This window comes from Triticum dicoccoides, chromosome 2B (genome assembly GCF_002162155.2).
Source record: "Triticum dicoccoides isolate Atlit2015 ecotype Zavitan chromosome 2B, WEW_v2.0, whole genome shotgun sequence".
Taxonomy (NCBI): Eukaryota; Viridiplantae; Streptophyta; class Magnoliopsida; order Poales; family Poaceae; genus Triticum; species Triticum dicoccoides.
This window is the reverse complement of record NC_041383.1, coordinates 699,265,388-699,279,653: the sequence shown is the minus strand read 5'-3', so window position 1 is coordinate 699,279,653 and position 14,266 is coordinate 699,265,388.

The window sequence follows — 14,266 nt, the reverse complement described above, 5'->3', positions numbered from 1 at the left end:
GGAGTCCGGCGAACGATGATAGTCCAGCTGTCCGGACACCCCCTAGTCCAGGACTCCCTCAGGAATCCTACTTGGACTTGGGGGTCCTAGTAGGACTCTCCACACTTGGCGCGCCCTCCTCTAGGGCCGGCCTCTCCCTCCCTCCTTTATATACGGGGGCAGGGGGCACCTCTAGACACAAGAATTGATCTCTTGATCTCTTAGCCATGTGCGGTGCCCCCCCTCCACCATATTCCACCTCGGTAATATCGTAGCGGTGCTTAGGCGAAGCCCTGCGTCGGTAGCATCATCAACACCGTCATCACGCCGTCGTGCTGACGGAACTCTCCTGCAAAGCTCTGCTGGATCGAAATTCGTGGGACGTCATCGAGCGGAACGTGTGGTGAACTCGGTGGTGCCGTACGTTCTGTACTTGATCGGTCTGATCGTGAAGACGTACAACTACATCAACCGCGTTGTGCTAACGCTTCCGCTTTCGGTCTACGAGGGTACTGGACAATACTCTCCCCTCTCGTTGCTATGCATCACCATGATCTTGCGTGTGCGTAGGAATTTTATTAAAATTACTACGTTCCCCAACAAAATATACCCTTGTTCACTTTGCCATCCTTCTAATCCACCAAATATTCAGGGCATTTCCGCTTCCAGTGACCATTTCCTTTGCAGTGGAAGCACTCAGTTTCAGGCTTTAGTCTAGCTTTGGGCTTCTTCACGGAAGTGACAACTTGCTTGCCATTCTACATGAAGTTCCCTTTCTATCCCTTTGCCCTTTTCTTGAAACTAGTGGTCTTGTTAATCATCAACACTTTATGCTCTTTCTTGATTTCTACCTTCATCAATTTCATCATCATGAAAAAGCTTGGGAATCGTTTTCATCATCCCTTGCATACTATAGTTCATCACGAAGTTCTTCTAACTTGGTGATGGTGACTAGATAACTCTGTCAATCACTATTTTATCTGGAAGATTAACTCCCACTTGATTCAAGCGATTGTAGTACCCAGACAATCTGAGCACATGCTCACTGCTTGAGCTATTCTCCTCCATCTTTTAGCTATAGAACTTGTTGGAGACTTCATATCTCCCAACTCAAGTATTTGCTTGAGATATTAACTTCAACTCCTGGAACATCTCATATGGTCCATGACGTTCAAAACGTCTTTGAAGTCCCGATTCTAAGCCGTTAAGCATGGTGCACTAAACTAGAAAGTAGTCATCTATTGAGCTAGCCAAACGTTCATAACGTCTGCATCTGCTCCTGCAATCGGTCTGTCACCCAGCGGTGCATCAAGGACATAATTCTTCTGAGCAGCAATGAGGATAATCCTGAGATCATGCATCTAATCCGCATCATTTCTACGAACATATTTCAACATTGTTTTCTCTAGGAACATATCAAAATAAACATAGGGAAGCAACAGCGCGAGCTATTGATCTACAACATAATTTGCAAAATACTATCAGGACTAAGTTCATGATAAATTAAAGTTCAGTTAATCATATTACTAAGAACTCCCACTTAGATAGACATCCCTCTAATCATCTAAGCGATCACGTGATCCAAATCAACTAAACCATGTCCGATCATCACGTGAGATGGAGTAGTTTTCAATGGTGAACATCACTATGTTGATCATATCTACTATATGATTCACGCTCGACCTTTTGGTCTCAGTGTTCCGAGGCCATATCTGCATATGCTAGGCTCGTCAAGTTTAATCTGAGTATTCTGCGTGTGCAAAACTGTCTTACACCCGTTGTATTTGAACCTAGAGCTTATCACACCCGATCATCACGTGGTGTCTCGGCACGAAGAACTTTCGCAACGGTGCATACTCAGGGAGAACACTTATACCTTGAAATTTAGTGAGAGATCATCTTATAAAGCTACCGCCGAACTAAGCAAAATAAGATGTATAAAAGATAACATCACATGCAATCAAAATATGTGACATGATATGGCCATCATCATCTTGTGCCTTTGATCTCCATCTCCAAAGCATCGTCATGATCTCCATCGTCACCGGCATGACACCATGATCTCCATCATCTTGATCTATATCAATGTGTCGTCACATGGTCGTCTCGCCAACTATTGCTCTTGCAACTATTGCTATCGCATAGTGATAAAGTAAAGCAATTATTTGGCGCTTGCATATTATGCAATAAAGAGACAACCATAAGGCTTCTGCCAGTTGCCGATAACTTCAACAAAACATGATCATCTCATACAACAACTTATATCTCATCTCGTCTTGACCATATCACATCACAACATGCCCTGCAAAAGCAAGTTAGACGTCCTCTACTTTGTTGTTGCAAGTTTTACGTGGCTGCTACGGGCTTAGCAAGAACCGTTCTTACCTACGCATAAAAACCACAATGATATTTCGTAAAGTTAGTGCTGTTTTAACCTTCTCAAGGACCGGGCGTAGCCACACCCGGTTCAACTAAAGTTGGAGAAACTGACACCCGCCAGCCACCTATGTGCAAAGCACGTTGGTAGAACCAGTCTCGCGTAAGCGTACGCGTAATGTCGGTCCAGGCCGCTTCATCCAACAATACCGCCGAACCAAAGTATGACATGCTGGTAAGCAGTATAACTTGTATCGCCCACAACTCACTTGTGTTCTACTCGTGCATATAACATCTACGCATAAACCTGACTCTGATACCTCTATTGGGGAACATAGTAATTTCAAAAAAATTCCTACGCACACGCAAGATCATGGTGATGCATAGCAACGAGAAGGGAGAGTGTTGTCCACGTACCCTCATAGACCGAAAGCGGAAGCGTTAGCACAACGCGGTTGATGTAGTCGTACGTCTTCACAATCCGACCGATCCAAGTACCGAACGTACGGCACCTCCGAGTTCAGCACACATTCAGCTCGATGACGTCCCGCAACCTTCGATCCAGCAGAGCTTCACGGGAGAGTTTCGTCAGCACGACGGCGTGATGACGGTGATGATGTTGCTACCAACGCAGGGCTTCGTCTAAGAACCGCTACGATATGACCGAGGTCGAATATGGTGGAGGGGGGCACCGCACACGGCTGGGAGAGATCAATAGATCAACTTGTGTGTCTAGAGGTGCCCCCTGCCCTAGTATATAAAGGAGTGGAGGAGGGGGAGGGCCGACCCTCCTATGGCGCGCCCTGGAGGAGTCCTACTCCCACCGGGAGTAGGATTCCCCCCTTCCAAGTAATAGGAGTAGGAGTCAAGGAAAGGGAAAAGAGAAGAGAAGGAAGGAGGGGGCTCAGCCCCTCCCCCTAGTCCAATCGGACTAGGCCTTGGGGGCACGCAACTTCCCCTCTCTCTTTCCCCTAAAGCCCAATAAGGCCCATATACTCCCCGGCGAATTCCGGTAACTCTCCGGTACTCCGATAAATACCCGAATCACTCGGAACCTTTCCGATGTCCGAATATAGTCATCCAATATATCGATCTTTATGTATCGACCATTTCGAGACTCCTCGTCATGTCCCCGATCTCATCAAGGACTCTAAACTACCTTTGGTACATTAAAACACATAACTCATAATATAAATCGTCACCGAACGTTAAGCGTGCGGACCCTACGGGTTCGAGAACTATGTAGACATGACCGAGACACATCTCCGGTCAATAACCAATAGCAGAACCTGGATGCTCATATTGGCTCCCACATATTCTACGAAGATCTTTATGGGTCAAACCGCATAACAACATACGTTGTTCCCTTTGTCATCGGTATGTTACTTGCCCGAGATTCAATCACCGGTATCTCAATACCTAGCTCAATCTCGTTACCGACAAGTCTCTTTACTCGTTCTGTAATGCATCATCTCGCAACTAACTCATTAATCACATTGCTTGCAAGGCTTATAGTGATGTGCATTACCGAGAGGTGCCAGAGATACCTCTCCGACAATCGGAGTGACAAATCCTAATCTCGAAATACGCCAACTCAACAAGTACTTTCGGAGACACCTATAGAGCACCTTTATAATCACCCAGTTATGTTGCGACGTTTGGTAGCACACAAAGTGTTCCTACGGTAAACGGGAGTTGCATAATCTCATAGTCATAGGAACATGTGTAAGTCATGAAGAAAGCAATAGCAACATACTAAACGATCAAGTACTAAGCTAATGGAATGGGTCAAGTCAATCACATCATTCTCCTAATGATGTGATCCCGTTAATCAAATGACAACTCATGTCTATGGCTAGGAAACTTAAGCATCTTTGATTCAATGAGCTAGTCAAGTAGAGGCATACTAGTGACACTCTGTTTGTCTATGTACTCACACATGTATCAAGTTTCCGGTTAATACAATTCTGGCATGAATAATAAACATTTATCATGAAATAAAGGAAATAAATAATAACTTTATTATTGCCTCTAGGGCATATTTCCTTCATGTAATCCATTTGAAATGTCTAGAAAGACAAATATTTGGAAACGGAGGGGGTAGAAAAGAAAGCATTCATAAGGTGCTTGTACCTCGTCTTGTTGTATAATCGGCCTAATATCAAAGGTGAAGATGGGACAATGGGTATGAAAATCGACTGCCCACCTCAATGTAGCCACCGACTCCATCACTTTCGCAAGTGTGTGACCATGACGATCGATTCCCACTGTGACCTGTCGAAGGGACAAGAGGTTCTCTGACTACCACTCAATGTCGTCAATGAAGTCGTTTTGCTAAAGAGGTGGTACTGCTTTCCTATCACCACCCGCCACAATACCGATGTGGCTAGCAAGATGGTACCAATGATGGACGACGATGAGGACATCTAAGAGCACCTCTAGCAGGTCCCGTAAATGGGCCAACCAGAATAATAACCACTAGTTTAGTGGATATGGCCATTTTTTGCCCTAGATAGATCCCACAAAACCGGTCATCCCGTAAAAAAATTGCGGGATCCTACAAAGTATGGGCCATTTCCGCCATATCTACGAGAGCAGCCCTCTTTTTGCAGTTTCCGTATCCTGGACATGAAAGCCATTTCCGCCCGCTTCCATTCCTGCCTCACTGGCCGCCGCCGCATCTCCGCGCCAGTTCCTGGTGCTTCCAGCTGCCCCGCGCCGTCCGTTAGCTACGGCGCCCCGCGTTGCATCTATTCCACCAAATTTGGAGGTAGGGTTGCCCATTTGTCTCCGCGGGGTAGCGACCGCCGCCGGCGCTATGTATCCACCCTAGAGCTTGGCGCGCGGCCTTGTAGCTGGCAGATTCCAGTTGTTTTCGGGGCCGGTGAGCCTCGGAATCATTCGAGTGATAGCAGCGTGATACGTCTCCATCGTATCTACTTTTCCAAACACTTTTGCCCTTGTTTTGGACTCTAACTTGCATGATTTGAATGAAACTAACCCGGACTAATGATGTTTTCAGCAGAATTGCCATGGTGTTATCTTTGTGCAGAAACAAAAATTCTCGGAATGACTTGAAACTCCATGGAGATTATTTTCAGAAAATATAAAAATACTAGCGAAAGAATCAAGGCCATAGGGCCCACACCCTGTCCACGAGGGTGCTCCCCCTGGGCGTGCCCCCTGCCTCGTGGGCCCCCTGGATGTCCACCGACCTCAACTCCAATTCTATATATTTGCTTTCGCGGAGAATAAAAATCGGAGAGAAAGTTTCATTGCGTTTTACGATACGGAGCCGCCGCCAAGCCCTAATCTCTCTCGGGAGGACTGATCTGGAGTCCGTTCGGGGCTCCGGAGAGGGGGATTCGTCGACGTCGTCATCATCAACCATCCTCCATCACCAATTTCATGATGCTCACCGCCGTGCATGAGTAATTCCATCGTAGGCTTGCTGGACGGTGATGGGTTGGATGAGATTTACCATGTAATCAAGTTAGTTTTGTTAGGGTTTGATCCCTAGTATCCACTATGTTCTGAGATTGATGTTGCTATGACTTTGCTATGCTTAATGCTTGTCACTAGGGCTTGAGTGTCATGATTTCAGATCTGAACCTATTATGTTTTCATGAATATATGTGAGTTCTTGATCCTATCTTGCAAGTCTATAGTCACCTATTATGTGTTATGATCCGACAACCCCGAAGTGACAATAATCGGGATACTTCTCGGTGATGACCGTAGTTTGAGGAGTTCATGTATTCACTAAGTGCTAATGCTTTGGTCTGGTACTCTATTAAAAGGAGGCCTTAATATCCCTTAATTTCCATTAGGACCCCACTGCCACGGGAGGGTAGGACAAAAGATGTCATGCAAGTTCTTTTCCATAAGCACGTACGGCTATATTCGGAATACATGCTTACATTACATTGATGAACTGGAGCTAGTTTTGTGTCACCCTATGTTATAACTATTACATGAGGAATCGCACCCGACATAATTATCCATCACTGATCCAATGCCTACGAGCTTTTCACATATTGTGCTTTGCTTATTTACTTTACCGTTACTACTGTTACAATTACTACAAAACTGCTATCATTACCTTTGCCACTGTTACCATTACTATCATACTACTTTGCTACTAAATACTTTGCTGCAGATACTAAGTTATCCAGGTGTGGTTGAATTGACAACTCAACTGCTAATACTTCAGAATATTCTTTGGCTCCCCTTGTGTCGAATCAATAAATTTGGGTTGAATACTCTACCCTCGAAAACTATTGCAATCCCCTATACTTGTGGGTTATCAAGACTATTTTCTGGCGCCGTTGCCGGGGAGCATAGCTCTATTCTTTGAGTCACTTGGGATTTATATCTGCTGATCACTATGAGGAACTTGAAAGACGAAAGAACTAAGATTTTTCCCTCAACTACGAGGGGAGGTAAGGAACTGCCATCTAGCTCTGCACTAGATTCTCCTTCTGTTTTGAGTAAGCTTGCGACACCTAAACCTTCTACTGCTATGAATTCTGATATGTCGCATGTTATTGATGATGCCACTTCTGCTATGCATGATACTTATGATGAAACTACTTCTATGCTTGATACTATTGTGCCATTAGGTGATGATGAACAACTTGCTAGGGTTAGAGAGAATGAAATTATTGAAGATGATATTATTGAAGATAGTGATGATGAAGGTTCTCCCCCTAAGTATGAATTGCCTGTTGTTCCTAAGGGTTATGTTATTGATGAAGAAGCTGCTAGAGCTATTCTTGCTTGCAATGATAGATCTGATCTTAAGAAGTTATTAGCTAAATGGAAGCAGCAAACTCTGAATGCTAGAATGAAATATGACCCTGCTTTTGCTACTTCACCTATCTTTGTTACTGATAAGGATTATGAATTCTATGTTGATCCTGGGATAATTACTTTGGTTGAATCTGATCCTTTTTATGGCTATGAATCTGAAACTGTTGTGGCACATCTTACTAAGTTAAATGATATAGCCACCCTATTCACTAATGATGAGAAGTCTCGCTATTATTATATCCTTAAGATATTTCCGTTCTCATTAAAGGGTGATGCTAAAACTTGGTTTAATTCTCTTGATCCTGGTTGTGTGCGTAGTCCCCAGGATATGATTTATTATTTCTCTGCTAAATATTTCCCTGCTCATAAGAAACAAGCTGCCTTGAGGGAAATATATAATTTTGCGCAAATTGAAGAAGAGAGTCTCCCACAAGCTTGGGGGAGGCTTCTCCGATTACTTAATGCTTTGCTTGATCATCCTCTTAAGAAAAATGAAATACTTGATATCTTTTATAATGGACTAACCGATGCTTCCAAGGACCGCTTGGATAGTTGTGTTGGTTGTGTTTTCAGGGAAAGAACAGTCGACCAAGCTAAATTGTTATTGAATAATATGTTGACTAATGAAAATAATTGGACTCTTCCTGAGCCAATTCCTGAGCCAATTGAGCCAACTCCTGAGCCAGCTCCTGAGCCTATTCCTAAACCAACTCCGAAGAAGAGGGGTGTTCTATTTCTCAGTCCTGAAGATATGCAAGAGGCAAAGAAATCAATGAAAGAAAAGGGTATTAAAGCTAAAGATGTCAAGAATTTACCTCGTGTTGAAGAAATACATGGTCTTAATATACCACCTATTGAATAAACACATTATCTTGATAACCCGACACAGGTAGTAAAGGTAAATTCTCTCTATAGATATGATAATGTTGAAATCCCCTCTACTAAGTTTCCTAGCCAATGTTTAGATGAATTTGATGACTTTATGGCTAGACAATAAAGTTTTAATGCTTATGTTGGTAGAGAATGAAAAAGTAATGCTTACATGATTGGACGCTTGAGTGATTATATGGCTAGAGTTAAAGGTGAACTTAAACTCATTAGTAAGTATGCTTCTATGGCTACCACTCAAGCAGAACAAGTACTTAAAGCTCAAAGTGAATTGCTCGATGAATTAAATAATAAACATGATTTTGCTGTTACAGTGGCTACTAGAAATGGTAGAATGACTCAGGAACCTTTGTATCCTGAAGGCCACCCTAAGAGAATTGAGCAAGATTCTCAGAGAAATAATTTAGATGCACCTAGTCCCTCTAAAAAGAAGAAAAAGAAAAATGATAGGACTTTGCATGCTTCTAGTGAACCTGTTGTAGACACACCTGAGAATCCTAATGATATTTCTATTTCTGATGCTGAAACACAATCTAGTGATGAACATGAACCTAGTGATAATGTTAATGATAATGTTCATGTTTATGCTCAACCTAGCAATAATAATGATGTAGAGATTGAACCTGTTGTTGATCTTGATAAACCAGAATCAAAGAATCAACGTTAGGAAGCACGGTAAAGAAAGAGAACCATGGGTTCAGAAACCCATGCCTTTTCCTCCTAAGCCATCCAAGAAAAAGGATGATGAGGATTTTGAGCGCTTTGCTGAAATGCTTAGACCTATCTTCTTATGTATGCGCTTAACTGATATGCTTAAAGTAAACCCTTATGCTAAATATATGAAGGATATCATTGCAAATAAAAGAAAGATACCGGAAGCTGAAATTTCCACCATGCTTGCTAATTATACTTTTAAAGGTGGAATACCAAAGAAACTTGGAGACCCAGGAGTACCAACTATACCATGCTCCATTAAAAGAAATTATGTTAAAACTGCTTTATGTGATCTTGGAGCCGGTGTTAGCGTGTTATGCCTCTCTCTTTATATCGTAGACTTGAATTGAATAAGTTGACACCTACTGAAATATCTTTGCAAATGCCTGATAAATCAACTGCTATACTTGTCGGTATTTGTGAGGATGTGCCTGTTGTGGTTGCAAATGTCACTATCTTAACGGACTTTGTTATTCTTGATATTCCTGAGGAAGATAGTATGTCGATTATCCTTGGTAGACCCTTTTTGAATAATGCAAGGGCTATTATTGATTGCAACAAAGGCAATGTCACTTTTCATGTTAATGGTAATGAGCATACGGTACACTTTCCGAGGAAACAACCTCAAGTTCATAGTATCAACTCTATTGGAAAAATTCCAACTATCATTATTGGAGGTTTTGAATTTCCTCTTCCTACTGTCAAGAAAAAAATATGATATTTTTATTATTGGGGATGTTCATATCCCCGTTGAGGTAACCTAGTGTTATTCGAAATTTCTTTGTTTCCATGTTATTCGAAATGAGTTTGTTAACAAGACTTGATCAACCTTGTTAGTGGATTCCTTTTGATGATCATGATATGGATGAAACTAGAAGGCACAACCTTCTGTACCCTCTTTTTACTTTCTTTTATTTAGAATAAATGAAGCAAAAATAGTATTTTCTATCTGTTTTCTGAATTATTCATGCAATAAAAATATCCTGAAAATAAAAGTTCTCCAAATGCCCTGCAAATTTAGTATGCTTTTTTATGGGATATTTGAGGATTTTAGGCACTAAGAACACAGCAGGGGGGCAAGCACCTGGCCACGAGGGTCCAGGGTGCGCCCACCCTGACTGGGCGCGCCCCCTGCCTCGTGGGCCCATGGTGGCCCCCTCCACTTATTCCTGCACCCACACACTCCATCTTCCTCCCAAAAAAATCCCCATCTAGCTCAAGCACGAGTTCTAGCTCATTTTGTTGCAATTTTTGATCTCCTTGCACAAAGCTCCATTCACAAAACTGCATTGGGAGATTGTTCCTTGGTATGTGACTCCTCCAATGGTCCAATTAGTTTTTGTTCTTGTGCTTTATTCATTGCAAATTTTTGCTGCCTAGGTGACCCTGTTCTTGAGCTTGCATGTCAAATTTATGAGGTCCCAAGTAATTCTAATGCATGATATATGCTCTAGGCACTTGTGGGAGTAGTTGCTATCAGTTTTGTTGAGTTTGATTCACTTTTATTTTGAGTTACTAAAAATTTCGGAAATTTTTCAGAGGAAGAAATATGTTTAGGAAAATGTACCAAGGTGGTTCTTCAACAAAGAATGGACCCAGGCGTGCTATGTGTGAGCAAGATGATGAACCACCAAGGGAAGCTGATGTGCGGCCTTATGAATGGCCGTCAGAAGAGTTTATGGTCAATGCAGACATCAAGGATGAATTTGACGCATATGTGCGTAATGCCAATCTTGAGGACTGATACGTCTCCAACGTATCTATAATTTCAGTGTTTCGAAGAAAAGGAATATCAAACGGAGTCCAAACAGAATGAAACCTTCGGGAGCGATCTTTTTGGAACAAACGTGATCCAGAGGACTTGGAGTGGAAGTCAAGAAACAAGGGAGGCAGCCACGAGGGTGCCCGGTGCGCCCCCCATCCTTGTGGGCCCCTCGAGCGTCCACCGACCTACTTCTTCCTCCTATATACCCCCATGTACCCCGAAAACATCAGAAGCGACCACGAAAACCTAATTCCAATGTCGTAACCTTCTGTATCCGCGAGATCCCATCTTGGAGCCTTCGTCGACGCTCCGTCGGAGGGGGAATCGACCATGGAGGGCCTCTACATCATCTCCAAGGCCTCTCCAATGAGTTGTGAGTAGTTTACCACAGACCTTCGGGTCCATAGTTTTTAGCTAGATGGCTTCTTCTCTCTCTTTGAATCTCAATACAAAGTTCTCCTTGATCTTCTTGGAGATCTATTCGATGTAACTCTTTTTGCGCTGTGTTTGTCGAGATCCGATGAATTGTGGGTTTATGATCAAGTTTATCTATGAGAACTATTTGAATCTCCTCTGAATTCTTTTATGTGTGATTAAGTTATCTTTGCAAGTCTCTTCGAATTATCAGTTTGGTTTGGCCTACTAGATTGATCTTTCTTGCAATGGGATAAGTGCTTAGCTTTGGGTTCAATCTTGCGGTGTCCTTTCCCAGTGACAGCAGGGGAAGCAAGGCACGTATTGTATTGTTGCCATCTAGGATAAAAAGATGGGGTTTATATCATATTGCATGAGTTTATCCCTCTACATCATGTCATCTTTCTTAATGCGTTACTCTGTTCTTTATGAACTTAATACTCTAGATGCATGCTGGATAGCGGTCGATGTGTGGAGTAATAGTAGTAGATGCAGGCAGGAGTCGGTCTACTTGTCACGGACGTGATGCCTATATACATGATCATGCCTAGATAATCTCATAATTATTTGCTTTTCTATCAATTGCTCGATAGTAATTTGTTCACCCACCGTAATACTTATGCTATCTTGAGAGAAGCCACTAGTGAAACCTATGGCCCCCCGAGTCTATCTCTTATCATATAAGCTTTCAATCTACCTTTATTTGCATCTTTACTTTTCCAATCTATATCATATATCTTATCATTTTAACTCTATCAGATCTCACTTTCGCGAGTGGTCGTGAAGGGATTGACAACCCCTTTATTGTGTTGGTTGTGAGTTCTTGTTTGTTTGTGTAGGTGCATGGGACTTTTGAGGAGCCTCCTACTGGATTGATACCTTGGTTCTCAAAAACTGAGGGAAATACTTATGCTACTATTGCTGCATCACCCTTTCCTCTTCAAGGAAAAACAACGCAAGCTCAATACGTAGCAAGAAGGATTTCTGGCGCCGTTGCCGGGGAGGTTATCTCTCAAGTCAAGACATACCAAGTACCCATCACAAACTCATCTCCCTTGCGCTTACATTGTTTGCCATTTGCCTCACGTTTTCCTCTCCCCCACTTTACCCTTGCCGTTTTATTCACCCTCTCTTTCCCAATCTCCTCTCTCTTTCACTTGCCTTTTTGTTTGCTTGTGTGTTGGATTACTTGCCGCGATGGTGCAAGATAATACCAAATTGTGTGATTTTTCCAACATCAATAATAATGATTTCCTTAGTACTCTGATATCTCCTCTTAATGATGTTGAGTCTTGTGAAATCAATGCTGCTTTGGTGAATCTTGTTATGAAAGATCAATTCTCCGGCCTTCCTAGTGAAGATGCCGCTACCCATCTAAACAACTTTGTTGATTTGTGTGAGATGCAAAAGAAGAAAGACACGGATAATGATATTGTTAAATTGAATTTATTTTCGTTTTCACTTAGAGATCGTGCTAAAGTTTCGTTTTCGTCTTTGCCTAAGAATACTATTGATTCATGGAATAAGTGCAAAGATGCTTTTATCTCTATGTATTTTCCTCCCGCTAAGATCATCTCTCTTAGGAACGATATTATGAATTTTAAACAACTTGATCATGAGCATGTTGCTCAATCTTTGGTAAGAATGAAATTGATGATTCACAATTTCCCTACTCATGGTTTGAATTTATGGATGATCATACAAAATTTTTATGCCGGATTGAATTTTGCTTCTAGAAATCTTTATGGAAATCACCTTAGGAGAAGCTACTAAACTCCTTGATAATATTATGGCTAATTATTCTCAATGGCACACCGAAAGATCTACTAGTAAAAAAAATGCATGCTATAGAAGAAATTAATGTTTTGAGTGGAAAGATGGATGAACTTATGAAATTATTTGCTACTAAGAGTGCTTCTATTGATCCCAATGATATGCCTTTGTCTACTTTGATTGAGAATAATAATGAATCTATGGATGTCAATTTTGTTGGTAGGAATAATTTTGGTAACAATGCTTATAGAGGAAAGTTTAATCCTAGACCATTCCCTAGTAATTCCTCTAATAATTATGGAAATTCCTACAATAATTCTTATGGTAATTATAATAAGATGCCCTCTGATTTTGAGAATAGTGTTAAATAATTTATGATCTCTAAAGAGAATTTTAATTCCTTGCTTGAAGAAAAATTGCTTAAAGTTGATGATTTGGCTAGGAACGTTGATAGACTTTCGCTTGATGTTGATTCTTTGAAACTTAGATCTACTCTTCCTAAGCATGATATCAATGAGTCTCTCAAAGCTATGAGAATTTCCATTGATGAGTGCAAAGAAAGAACCGCTAGATTGCGTGCTAAGAAAGATTGCTTTGTAAAAGCGTGTTCTTTTAGTTTCCATGAAAATAATGATGAAGATCTAAAAGTTATTGATGTGTCCCCTATTAGATCTTTGTTTTGCAATATGAATCTTAATAATGATGGGACTGGGGACGAGTCAACTTTAGTTAAAAGGCATCCCAATGATTCGGAATTTTTAGATCTTGATGCTAAATTTGGTAAAAGTGGGATTGGAGAGGTCAAGACTTTAAATAGCATTGAACCCACTATATTGGATTTAAAGGAATTTAATTATGATAATTGTTCTTTAGAAGATTGTATTTCCTTGTTGCAATCCGTTTTGAATTCTCCTCATGCTTATAGTCAAAATAAAGCCTTTACCAAACATATTGTTGATGCCTTGATGTAATCTTATGATGAAAAAATTAATTTGGAAGTTTCTAAACCTAGAAAACTTAATGATGAATGGGAATCTACTATAAAGATTAAAATTAAAGATCATGAGTGTTATGCTTTGTGTGATTTGGGTGCTAGTGTTTGCACGATTCCGAAAACTTTATGTGATATTCTAGGTTTCCATGATCTTGATGATTGCTCTTTATACTTGCACCTTGCGAATTCCACCATTAAGAAACCTATGGGAAGGATCAATGATGTTCTTATTGTTGCAAATAGGAATTATGTGCCCGTAGATTTTATCGTTCTTGACATAGATTTCAATCTTTCTTGTCCTATTATTCTTGGTAGACCTTTCCTTAGAACGATTGGTGCAATTATTGATATGAAGGAAGGGAATATTAGATTCCAATTTCCATTAAGGCATGGAGCACTTTCCAAGGAAGAAAGTCAAATTACTTTATGAATCTATCATGCGAGCTACTTATGAATTGAGTGCCAAAGATGGCACTACTTAGATTTATCCTCACTTTTATGCCTAGCTAGTGGCGTTAAACGATAGCGCTAGTTGGGAGGCAACCCAATTT